At 45.2% G+C, this 10,162-nt stretch overlaps 1 protein-coding gene and 1 long non-coding RNA gene across 4 annotated transcripts in view; one reads left to right on the top strand and one right to left on the bottom strand.

The window, feature by feature from the left end:
• Positions 1-3,574: 3,574 nt before the first annotated feature.
• LOC141581277 (uncharacterized) overlaps positions 3,575-10,162 on the bottom strand; it is a 20,183-nt gene continuing 13,595 nt past the window's right edge. The window contains exon 3 of the long non-coding RNA XR_012513851.1: positions 3,575-5,074. This is a non-coding gene — a long non-coding RNA (uncharacterized LOC141581277). The remainder of the gene's footprint in view (positions 5,075-10,162) is intronic.
• ZFP14 (ZFP14 zinc finger protein) overlaps positions 4,299-10,162 on the top strand; it is a 27,803-nt gene continuing 21,939 nt past the window's right edge. For 2 of the 3 annotated variants that reach the window (XM_074386472.1, XM_074386471.1), the window contains exons 1-2: positions 4,306-4,348; positions 6,016-6,139. The gene's annotated coding sequence lies outside the window, so the exon portion shown is untranslated. Of the gene's footprint in view, positions 4,349-6,015; positions 6,140-10,162 lie in introns of all 3 variants that reach the window. The other variant, XM_010347992.3, reaches the window with a different exon arrangement.

The raw sequence follows: 10,162 nt of genomic DNA, 5'->3' as shown, positions 1-10,162 counted from the left end.
CCCTAGTGTCCTGGATATCATTTGTTGTTGTTTTAAGTATTCTACTGTGCCCCAGGCTCTTTTTTGTGCTACAGAGGCTGGAAGCCTAAAACCTACAATTTTTAGACCCTCTTGCTTCTAGAATTCCAGATGTGATCTATGTTATTCCAGTGAGATAAACTCATGCAAGATTAGGAAGGCGGAAGAAAGCAGAAAGCATCGGCTTTCTCCTTCACCAGTGCTATTAGTGTGAGGTTTTGCAGCAGCTTCTGATAGTGCCTTTGCCATGAAGGTATTTAACAAAAATTGAGGTCATAAATTATACGATGTTACCATAAATGATTAAAACACAAGGTTTGGTAAACGTTGGGCCACTTTCTTAACCTGCAAACTTAATGTAAAGTACATCCATGAGAAACAGTTTTGGAATAAATGAAGGCTCCAGAAATATGTTGAGGAACAACATGGATTTAATTCCTGGTGAGGCATGTTTACTCTTTATGATTTCAAAGTTACTAAAATCATGTATGTATATGTATGTATATGAAAAAAAGGTAGTTGGGATTACAGATGTGCATCACCATGCCTGGCTAATTTTTGTATTTTTTGTAGAGACAGGATTTCATCATGTTGCCTAGGCTGGTCTCAAACTCCTGGGCTCAAGCCATTTGCCTACCTCAGCCTCCCACAATCCTGGGATTACAGGCTTGAGCCACTGTGCCGGTTCGTGATCTGTTAATAACAAGAACAAAAAGGCTAGAATGACGGTTTTAGAGGTACAATGGAAGGATTTTTGGAAAGGACACTGCTCTGTGTCAAATAATGGGAGCATTTGACACATGGGGTTTTTTCTATTAAGACAGTGCAGACATCTGAGGACAACTGAAAATATTAATAGTACAGATTTAGATACTGAGAAAAGAAATGAAATTCTCTGAAAGAAACTCTTGTTCTGCGTGACTGTGATGAATTGAAGGTCCAAATAGCCCTTTTCAAACTGAATGAGACAAGAAAATAATCTGAAGAAAATCATATTTCAGAAAGTCAGTGAGCATGACATTGGACCAAGTACCCCATCATTTGACACAGAGCAGGGCCCTTTCCAAAAATCCCTCCATTGTACCTCAGTGAAGTTGGGCATTAATTCTTTGGTGCTGTTTGACAAGGAAAATGACCTACAGTTAGTTATCTCCTCCAGCAGTCTCCTTACCAGAGAGGGTTTGAAGAAGGTAGCCCCTAGTGTCAGAAGGCCTCAAAACTTAGTCAAAACAAGGCCAGGTGCATGGCTCATGCCTGTAATCCCAGCAGTTGAGGAGGCTGAGGCAGATCACTTGAGGCTGGGGGTTTGAGACCAGCCTGGCCAACATGGTGAAATCCAGTCTCCACTAAAAACACAAAAAGTTAGCCGGGTGTGGTGGCACACGCCTGTAATACCAGCTACTCAGGGAGGCTGAGGCAGGAGAATTCCTTGAACCTGGGAGGCTGAGGTTGCAGTGAGACGATATCATGCCACCGCACTCCAGCCAGGGTGACAGAACAAGACTTTGTTTGGGAAAAAAAAAAGCTTAGTTGAAACCAAAAGAAAATGGAAAATCTGTTTTAATAATACTTTTTATTGCTTTTTTTAATGGAGTGTTGATTTCTTTACATAAATTTAATCATACACATCTACATAAAACTGTAATGACGGCCGGGCGCGGTGGCTCAAGCCTGTAATCCCAGCACTTTGGGAGGCCGAGGCGGGTGGATCACGAGGTCGAGAGATCAAGACCATCCTGGTCAACATGGTGAAACCCCGTCTCTACTAAAAATACAAAAAACTAGCTGGGCATGGTGGTGCGTGCCTGTAATCCCAGCTACTCAGGAGGCTGAGGCAGGAGAATTGCCTGAACCCAGGAGGTGGAGGTTGCGGTGAGCCGAGATCGCGCCATTGCACTCCAGCCTGGGTAACAAGAGCGAAACTCCGTCTCAAAAACAAAACAAAACAAAACAAAAAAACAAAAAAAACTGTAATGACTGGGCCTTAGTAGGTTTTTTTGCTTGTTTATTTATTTATTTATTTGAGACAGAGTTTCACTCTTTTTGCCCCGGCTGAAGTGCAATGGCACAATACTGGGTCACTGTAACCTCCATCTCCCCAGTTCAAACAATTCTCCTGCCTCAGCCTTGCCGGTAGCTGGGACTACAGGGAGGTGCCACCATGCCTGGCTAATTTTTTGTGGGTTTTTTTTGTACTTTTAGTAGAGACTAGCTTTCACCATGTTGACCAGGCGGGTCTAGAGTTTCAGAACTCAGGTGATCCAATCACCTCGGCCTTTCAAAGTGCCCAGACATTTTTTTAAATTTTTTTTTTTGAGAGGGGTCTTGCTTTGTCACCCTGGCTGGAGTGCAGTGGTACCATCTCAGCTTACTGCAACCTCTGCTTCCCAGGTTCAAGCAATTCTCCTACCTCAGCCTCCGAAGTAGTTGGGATTATAGGCATGCTCCATCACGCCCAGCTAATTTTTGTATTTCAGTAGAGACAGGGGTTCACCATGTTGGCCAGACAGGTCTTTAATTCCTGACTTCAAGTAATCTGCCCACCTTGGACTCTAAAAGTGCTGGGATCACAGGCATGAGCCCAGCCGCCTTCTTACTAGTTATAAAGTAGCTCAGAATTTTCATTTATCTCCTATTTCATGCATATCCTATTCTTTGCAAAATGAAACAAGATTACCTAGGCATTTTCAAATACCTTCTAAAGTTTTATATTCTTTTTTTTGAGACAGAGTTTCACTCTTGTTACCCAGGCTGGAGTGCAATGGCGCGATCTCGGCTCACCACAACCTCCGCCTCCTGAGTTCAGGCAATTCTCCTGCCTCAGCCTCCTGACTAGCTGGGACTACAGGCACGCACCACCATGCCCAGCTAATTTTTTTGTATTTTTAGTAGAGACGGGGTTTCACCATGTTGACCAGGATGGTCTCGATCTCTTGACCTTGTGATCCACCCGCCTCAGCCTCCCAAAGTGCTGGGATTACAGGCGTGAGCCACCGCGCCCGGCCAAAGTTTTATATTCTTAAAAAAAGAACAAATTCTTTGATATATTAACTAATACATCAAAGAATTTGGGATACAGAAGATGCCTCACGGTGGTCCCCTGGTGGGATTATCCCATTTCTTTCCAGAAGGAACAGAGGACAGGAGAAATGTATTCTCAAGAGGAGAGGGGAGAGGGAAGAGGAGAGAGGAGAGAGAGGGGAGAGGAAGGGGGAGGAGAGAGAGAGAGAAAGAGGCCGGGCGCGGTGGCTCAAGCCTGTAATCCCAGCACTTTGGGAGGCCGAGGCGGGTGGATCACGAGGTCGAGAGATCGAGACCATCCTGGTCAACATGGTGAAACCCCGTCTCTACTAAAAATACAAAAAATTAGCTGGGCGTGGTGGCGCGTGCCTGTAATCCCAGCTACTCAGGAGGCTGAGGCAGGGGAATTGCCTGAACCCAGGAGGCGGAGGTTGCGGTGAGCCGAGATCGCGCCATTGCACTCCAGCCTGGGTAACAAGAGCGAAACTCTGTCTCAAAAAAAAAAAAAAAAAAAAAAAAAAAAAAGAAAAGAAAAGAGAGAGAGAAAGAGAGAGAGATTGAGAGAGAGGTTGAGAGCGCAGTGGGCACTGGTGACCTTTCTAGGTCTAGGTCCTGCTCTAGGTTCTGTTGAGCATACATCAAGTATGCTCATGCCTGATGTATGCTCCTTACACCTTGCTTGGGTGTATGCAGTGAGTAACTGCTAGATGTTTAGTACACATATTTGGCACCTGCTCGTACCAAAACGTCTTTCTAAATCCTCTGTGGCTGAATCCAGTGGCTCACGCCTGTAGTCCCAACACTTTGGGAGGCTCAGGTCGAGGGATCTCTTGAGCCCAGAAGTTGGACATCAGCTTTGGTAACATAGTAACATAGGGAGATCTGGGCTCTGCAAAACTTAAACAAAAAATTAGTTGGGCATGGTGGCGCGCGCCTGCAGTCCCAGCTACTCTGGAGGCTCAGGTGGGAGGGTCGCTTGAGCCGGGGAGGTCGAGGCTGCAGTAAGCTCTAATCACGTCATTGCACTCCAACCTTGGCGACTGAGCAAGACTCTGTCTCAATAAAAATAAAAAATAAAAAAAAGTCTTCCTCAGCGACAGAAACAAACGCAGGCCCGAGCTCACCTCATCTCCCGGCAGCCTGGAAAGCCCTCCCGACGCCAGCGCTGTCAGAGCTCCAACGTTCGCGCTTGCGCACTCCGCGCAGCCCGTCGGCGCCGGGACCGGTCCCTCCCACCCGCGGACTACATTTCCCACAGTCCTTCGCGCGCGATTCTTTCCGGCTTCCCTGCTGGTGTCGGCTCTGAGAGGTAAGTTGGTAGCGTGCACCCAGGCAATGGGCGAGGGGGTGGCGCGGGGGCGGCGCGGACCTCTGTGTGAGCCGGGAGGCAGTAGCTGTGCAGTTTGTGGTGCTGACTGGGCGCCGAGTGCCCTGCTGCGTCCTCTGCCCTCCCGCTTCAGGGCCGCGCAGGTCCAGCGGCCCGGAATGGCTTCGAGTTAGATGCATGAACCCTGGAGTGAATGAAGGCCCCCAAACAAAAAGATGTAGTCTGAAGAACAGCTGCAGATCGCACAGCTTTACCCGAGCTCCCTCCCATGGAAACTGCGGGAAACTCGGAGACAGATTCCAGCCCAGTCTTCGTGTACCTGGCCTTTCTCCCTGATAGGGGGACGGGTCAGCTTTATTCCAGGCTCCCTGTTATTCCATGGGGTTTTGCGCGCGGTAGACGGAGGGAGCTAGTGCGCTAGCGGGGGTGTGTCCTGATCAGCCAAGCTGGGCTCCAGCAAAGGCCCGAGGTCTCAAGATTCCGTCTCCCTTCCTAATCCTGCTGTTCTTCAGGAAGGCAGCGGGGAGAGGAGGAAATGATTGCTGTTGCATATAGGCAAGTCAAAATCCAGATGAGTTTGTGTTTCTTTTTTGTTCCATGAAGTGTAATTTTTATTTTTCTGGGCGTAGGGACATTTGCTTCCCTCTTCTGTGAAGAAATGAAAATCAGCTTGGACTGAACAATGAAGCAGCCCTGTCATTAATCAGGCTGGGAAGGAAGAGACAGATAAAGCCGGTTGCAAATTTAATAGAAAACATTTCTCCCTAGGTGGTGCAGTAGTTGTAAAATGGCATAATGACCCCCTCTTTGAGAGATTACAGTTTTCTTACTAGTGATGTTCTAGACTTGCTTTGCTGTTTTCATTTTATTGCTAGGGATACCAGTTCCTAAGCCACCCTCTTGATTACATTCATGATTGCGCTCAATATCCTATTAATGCCTGCCTCTCCTAATCTCACCTTGGAAACAGCAGCCATTCCAGATACTAGCGTCGTTAGATTCTCCTCAGAATCCTTCAGCTGGGACTCAACCGTTTACAAAAGAGCTTTTCTCCTCTCTCTCGTCCATCACATTCTAACCCTTCCTGTGGAAATTTGTTCCGTTTTTGTAAGTCAGTACATCTTATTTTGTCGGACTATGCGGGCTTGTTCCAGTTAATCTTCAGCTGGTTAAGCTTTAACCCCTGAAATGCCCTGTCCACTCACCTGGTGCTTTGGCTTTCCTTCTCAGTGAGTGATGGGGTGATCAGGGATGAGGGTAGATTCCAACTTCCTACCCCTTTCCAGTATGTTTTGTTTTTTTTTGTTTTTTTTTTTGAGATGGAGTCTGGGTCTGTTTTTTGAGATGGAGTCTGGGTCTGTTACCCAGGCTGGAGTACAGTGGCACAGTCTCGGCTCACTGCAACCTCCACCTCCCAGGTTCAAGCGATTCTCCTGCTTTAGCCTCCCCAGTAGCTCAGACTACAGGCGTAAGCCACCGTGCCCGGCCTCCAGTAGGTATTGACATGACCATTTAGCAATAATTTAGTTTCTCTTAGGAGCTGCCTCTTTCTTATCATTTGGATGGTCTGCAAGTAAACATCTTGAAGAGAGGCTAACTCTAGAGCTTTATTTTATTACTCAAAAAAATAATTTTTTTTTTTTTTTCAGAGACAGGCTCTCACTCTGTCCCCCAGGCTGGAGTGCAGTGGCACAATCTCGCTCCCTGCAGCCTGGACCTCCCCCAGCTCAAGTGATCCTCCCACCTCAGCCTCCTCAGTAGCTGAGACCACAGGTATGTGGTCCCACGTCCGACTAATTGTTTAAATTTTTTGTAGAAATGAGGTCTCCCTGTGTTGCACAGGCTGATCTTGAACCTGGACACAAGCAATTCTCCCATCTCAGCCTCCCAAAATGCTGAGATTATAGGCATGAGCTACCATATAGAACTTTGATTTGATGGTGATTAGTTGAGGAGTTTACAGTTTAGATGGAATTACGCACTAGGGTCTCTCTGATCCCCACCACCCTGAGTTCTAAAGTAGGGCAAGGTAAGGAGGTAGTTTGGCGACAGGATCTTTGATGCTTTTGAGGCTTTTAAGGAGTGATAATAACAATAGGATTTTTAGTAGAGAGGTCTCTGTTAACAAGGGAAGGAGTTACTGGAAGGGAAGGAATGACAGTAGAAATTGGGAAATTGTTTGAAGTTTTTGACAGCATGAGTCTGTTTCAGGCCACATATTTATCGGGTCACATGAGATGCAGTTTAGTATAGTGATAGTCATATGGGTTATGGAGCTAAATTAGCAGAGTTCTAGTCTTCAACCTGCCACTTAAGAGCTGCTTGAGCTTGGGGCAATTTATTTCATCTCTTTGTGCCACAGTTTCATCATCTGTAAAATGAGGATAACGATAGACTCTACTATATAGGATAGTTCTGAGTAGAGGAATTAATATATGCAAAACCCTTAGATAGTGCTTGGCACGTAATAAGTATTCAGTAGATTTGTTACTGTTATGTTGTAATTTAATATTTTTCCTCATCACCCATATCCAAAAATTAGTGTCTTACCACATTTGCTTTATCTATGCATCCTCCTTTTGTAAATTGTTGATAATCAAGAAGAATTACTAATCAAGGTGATTCTTTGAAATTTATTAGTTATCATTATAAGTCTTTTTTTTTTTTTTTTTTTTTTTTTTGACAGAGTCTTGTTCTGTTGCCCAGGCTGGAGTACAGTGGCACGATCTCGGCTCACTTCAGCCTCCACTCCCAGGTTCAAGGGATTCTCCTGTCTCAGCCTCCAAAGTAGCTGGGATTACAAGCATGCATCACCATGCCTGGCTAATTTTTGTATTTTTAATATAGACAGGATTTCACCATGTTGACCAGGCTGATCTTGAATTCCTGACCTAAGAGGTCTGCCTGCCTCAGCCTCTGAAAGTGCTGGGATTGCAGTCCTGAGGAGGATTTTTAAAATAATTATGGGAAGAGGCATATATAGTATTCTTCATCTTTTTTTTTTTTTTTTTTTTTTGAGACGGAGTTTCGCCCTTGTGACCCAGGCTGGAGTGCAATGGCGCGATCTCGGCTCACCGCAACCTCCGCCTCCTGGGCTCAGGCAATTCTCCTGCCTCAGCCTCCTGAGTAGCTGGGATTACAGGCACGTGCCACCATACCCAGCTAATTTTTTGCACTTTTAGTAGAGACGGGGTTTCACCATGTTGACCAGGATGGTCTCGATCTCTCGACCTCGTGATCCACCCGCCTCGGCCTCCCAAAGTGCTGGGATTACAGGCTTGAGCCACCGCGCCCGGCTAATATTCTTCATCTTTAGTAATATAGCTGACTTTTAAAAAATGCTTACTTACTATTATAAGTGCCTTATATGTAGTATCTTATTTCTCATAACAGTCTTTTGAGGTAGAAACTGTAGTTCTCACCATTTTATATGCAGAAACTGAAAAGTGACCTGTCCGATATCATGCAGTAAAAAAAAAAAATCATATATTGGTAATTATAACAATATACCAAATATCATCAATAAACATACTTAACAACAACAAAAAATACCTGGCTGGGCGTGGTGGCACATTCCTACAATCCCAGCACTTTGGGAGGCCGAGGTGGCAGCATTACCTGAGATCTGGAGTTCGAGACCAGCCTGGGCAACATGGCGAAACCCTGTTTCTACTGAAAATACAAAAATTAGCCAAGTGTGGTGGCACACGCCTATGATCCCAGCTACTCTGGAGGCTGAGGCAGGAGAATCACTTGAATCCAGGAGGCGGAGGTTGCAGTGAGCTGAGATCAAGCCATTGTACTCTAGCCTGGTGACAAAGTGAGACCTTGTCTTAAAAAAAAATAAAAAAATTCTCCCTGCTTTACTCAGCAATCTCATGATGAAGGGAAGAGATATGAATCTGATAACAGCCTGCACTGTCAAGTTTTGTCCAGATTATACTGAAGCTATTGGGTATTTATGGAGGTGACTGGATTTCACACAGATGTATGCCTTACAGTTTTTATTTTAATGATGTTATATGCACAGTGAGACCAGTTGGTCAAGGAGATCTAACATTGGTTGGAGGGCTTCATAGGCATCTTAGCCAAAAGGACTGATTCAGAAGCAAAATAAACTCATTTGTCAGGAAGACATGAAAAGAAACAGCTGTGAGGCTGCCTTCAGTGCTTAGAAGACATCAGTTGGGGACTTTTTGCCATTCTTTTCTAGGCCATACTCCAACACACATGGGCAAATTAAATCATAGAGTCAGTTCATGAATGGAAAGCCGAAGTGAAAAAAAACCCACTAAGGGAAAACAGCATCTGTTTTTACAAGATCATTAGCTTTTTTTCTCAGTTAAAGGAAGACTGAAAGAAAAACTTGAGCTGGGAAAGTCTTATTTGGAGTATTTGGGTACTTCAGGTTCACACTGTGTTTAATGTGGCAGTGCGTGTTGCTGGCTGTCACTGTAAACATTTTAACTGGTCCTGCTAGGGAAACATGATTATTTTCCCCCTGTCAAAATAGTTTCACACTATACATGCTGGTGTTTCTTTCTTTCTTTCTTTTTTTTTTTTTAAACACCCTGGCTTCACTCATTCAAAATTAAGGCAACATCCTTTTTAATAGTTTCATTTTCAATGGTATGGATAAAGAACAGGTTATTGAATCATTCCCAAATTAGGTTCTTTTCAGCTTTAATCCATTATAAACCTTTTTTTTTTTTTTGAGGCAGAATCTCGCTGTGTTGCTGAAGCTGGAGTGCAACAGCATGATCTAGGCTCACTGCAACTTCTACTTCCCAGGTTCAAGCTATGCTTCCACCCCAGCCACTGAGTAGCTGGTACTACAGGCATCATGCCCAGCTAATTTTTGTATTTTTGTAGAGACAGGGTTTCACCAGGTTGGCCAGGCTGGTCTCGAACTCCTGACCTCAGGTGATCAGACTGCCTCAGCCTCCCAACATGCTGGGATTACAGGCAGGCACCACTGTGTCCCACCATAGCTCTGTATAATCTTTATGTACAGGTACAAACAATCCCTTTTAGTCTGAGAAGTGGAGCTTCTGAGTCAGAGTTTACAGGGCTGAAATGTTGCTTCACATAGCTCTAAATATGGACTGACCTAGTGTCTGCGTCAGCCTTGGTAATATTAGGGTATCATCAGTCTTTTAGGTCTCGTAATGCAGTCATTGTAACAAGATACCTTTTGTTTTCTTTAACACTGATTTTCTTTTTCTTTTCTTTTGTTTTTTGAAATGGAGTCTCACACTGTTGCCCAGGCTTGAGTGCAGTGGTATGACTCAGCTCACTGCAACCTCCACTTCCCAGGCTCAATCCTCCTGTCTCAGTCTCCTGATTAGTTAAGACTACAGGTGCACACTACCATGCCTGGCTAATTTTTTTTTAGACGGAGTTTCGCTCTTGTTACCCAGGCTGGAGTGCAATGGCGCGATCTCGGCTCACTGCAACCTCTGCCTCCTGGGTTCAGGCAATTCTCCTGCCTTAGCCTCCCGAGTAGCTGGGACCACAGGCACGCGCTACCATGCCCAGCTAATTTTTGTATCTTTGGTAGAGATGGGGTTTCATCATGTTGGCCAGGATGGTCTCAATCTCTTGACCTCGTGATCCACCCACCTCGGCCTACCAAAGTGCTGGGATTACAGGCGTGAGCCACCGCGCCTGGCCAATTTTTTTTTTTTTTTTTTTTTGACACGGAGTTTCACTCTTGTTGCGTAGGCTGGAGTGCAGTGGCTCAATCTCGGCTCACTGCAACCTCCGCCTCCCAGGTTCAAGTGATTCTCCCATCTC

The sequence above is a fragment of the Saimiri boliviensis genome, chromosome 14 (assembly GCF_048565385.1).
Source record: "Saimiri boliviensis isolate mSaiBol1 chromosome 14, mSaiBol1.pri, whole genome shotgun sequence".
In the NCBI taxonomy this organism is placed as follows: domain Eukaryota; kingdom Metazoa; phylum Chordata; class Mammalia; order Primates; family Cebidae; genus Saimiri; species Saimiri boliviensis.
The sequence above is the reverse complement of the archived record's forward strand: the minus strand, read 5'-3'. Positions and strand labels throughout refer to the sequence as shown.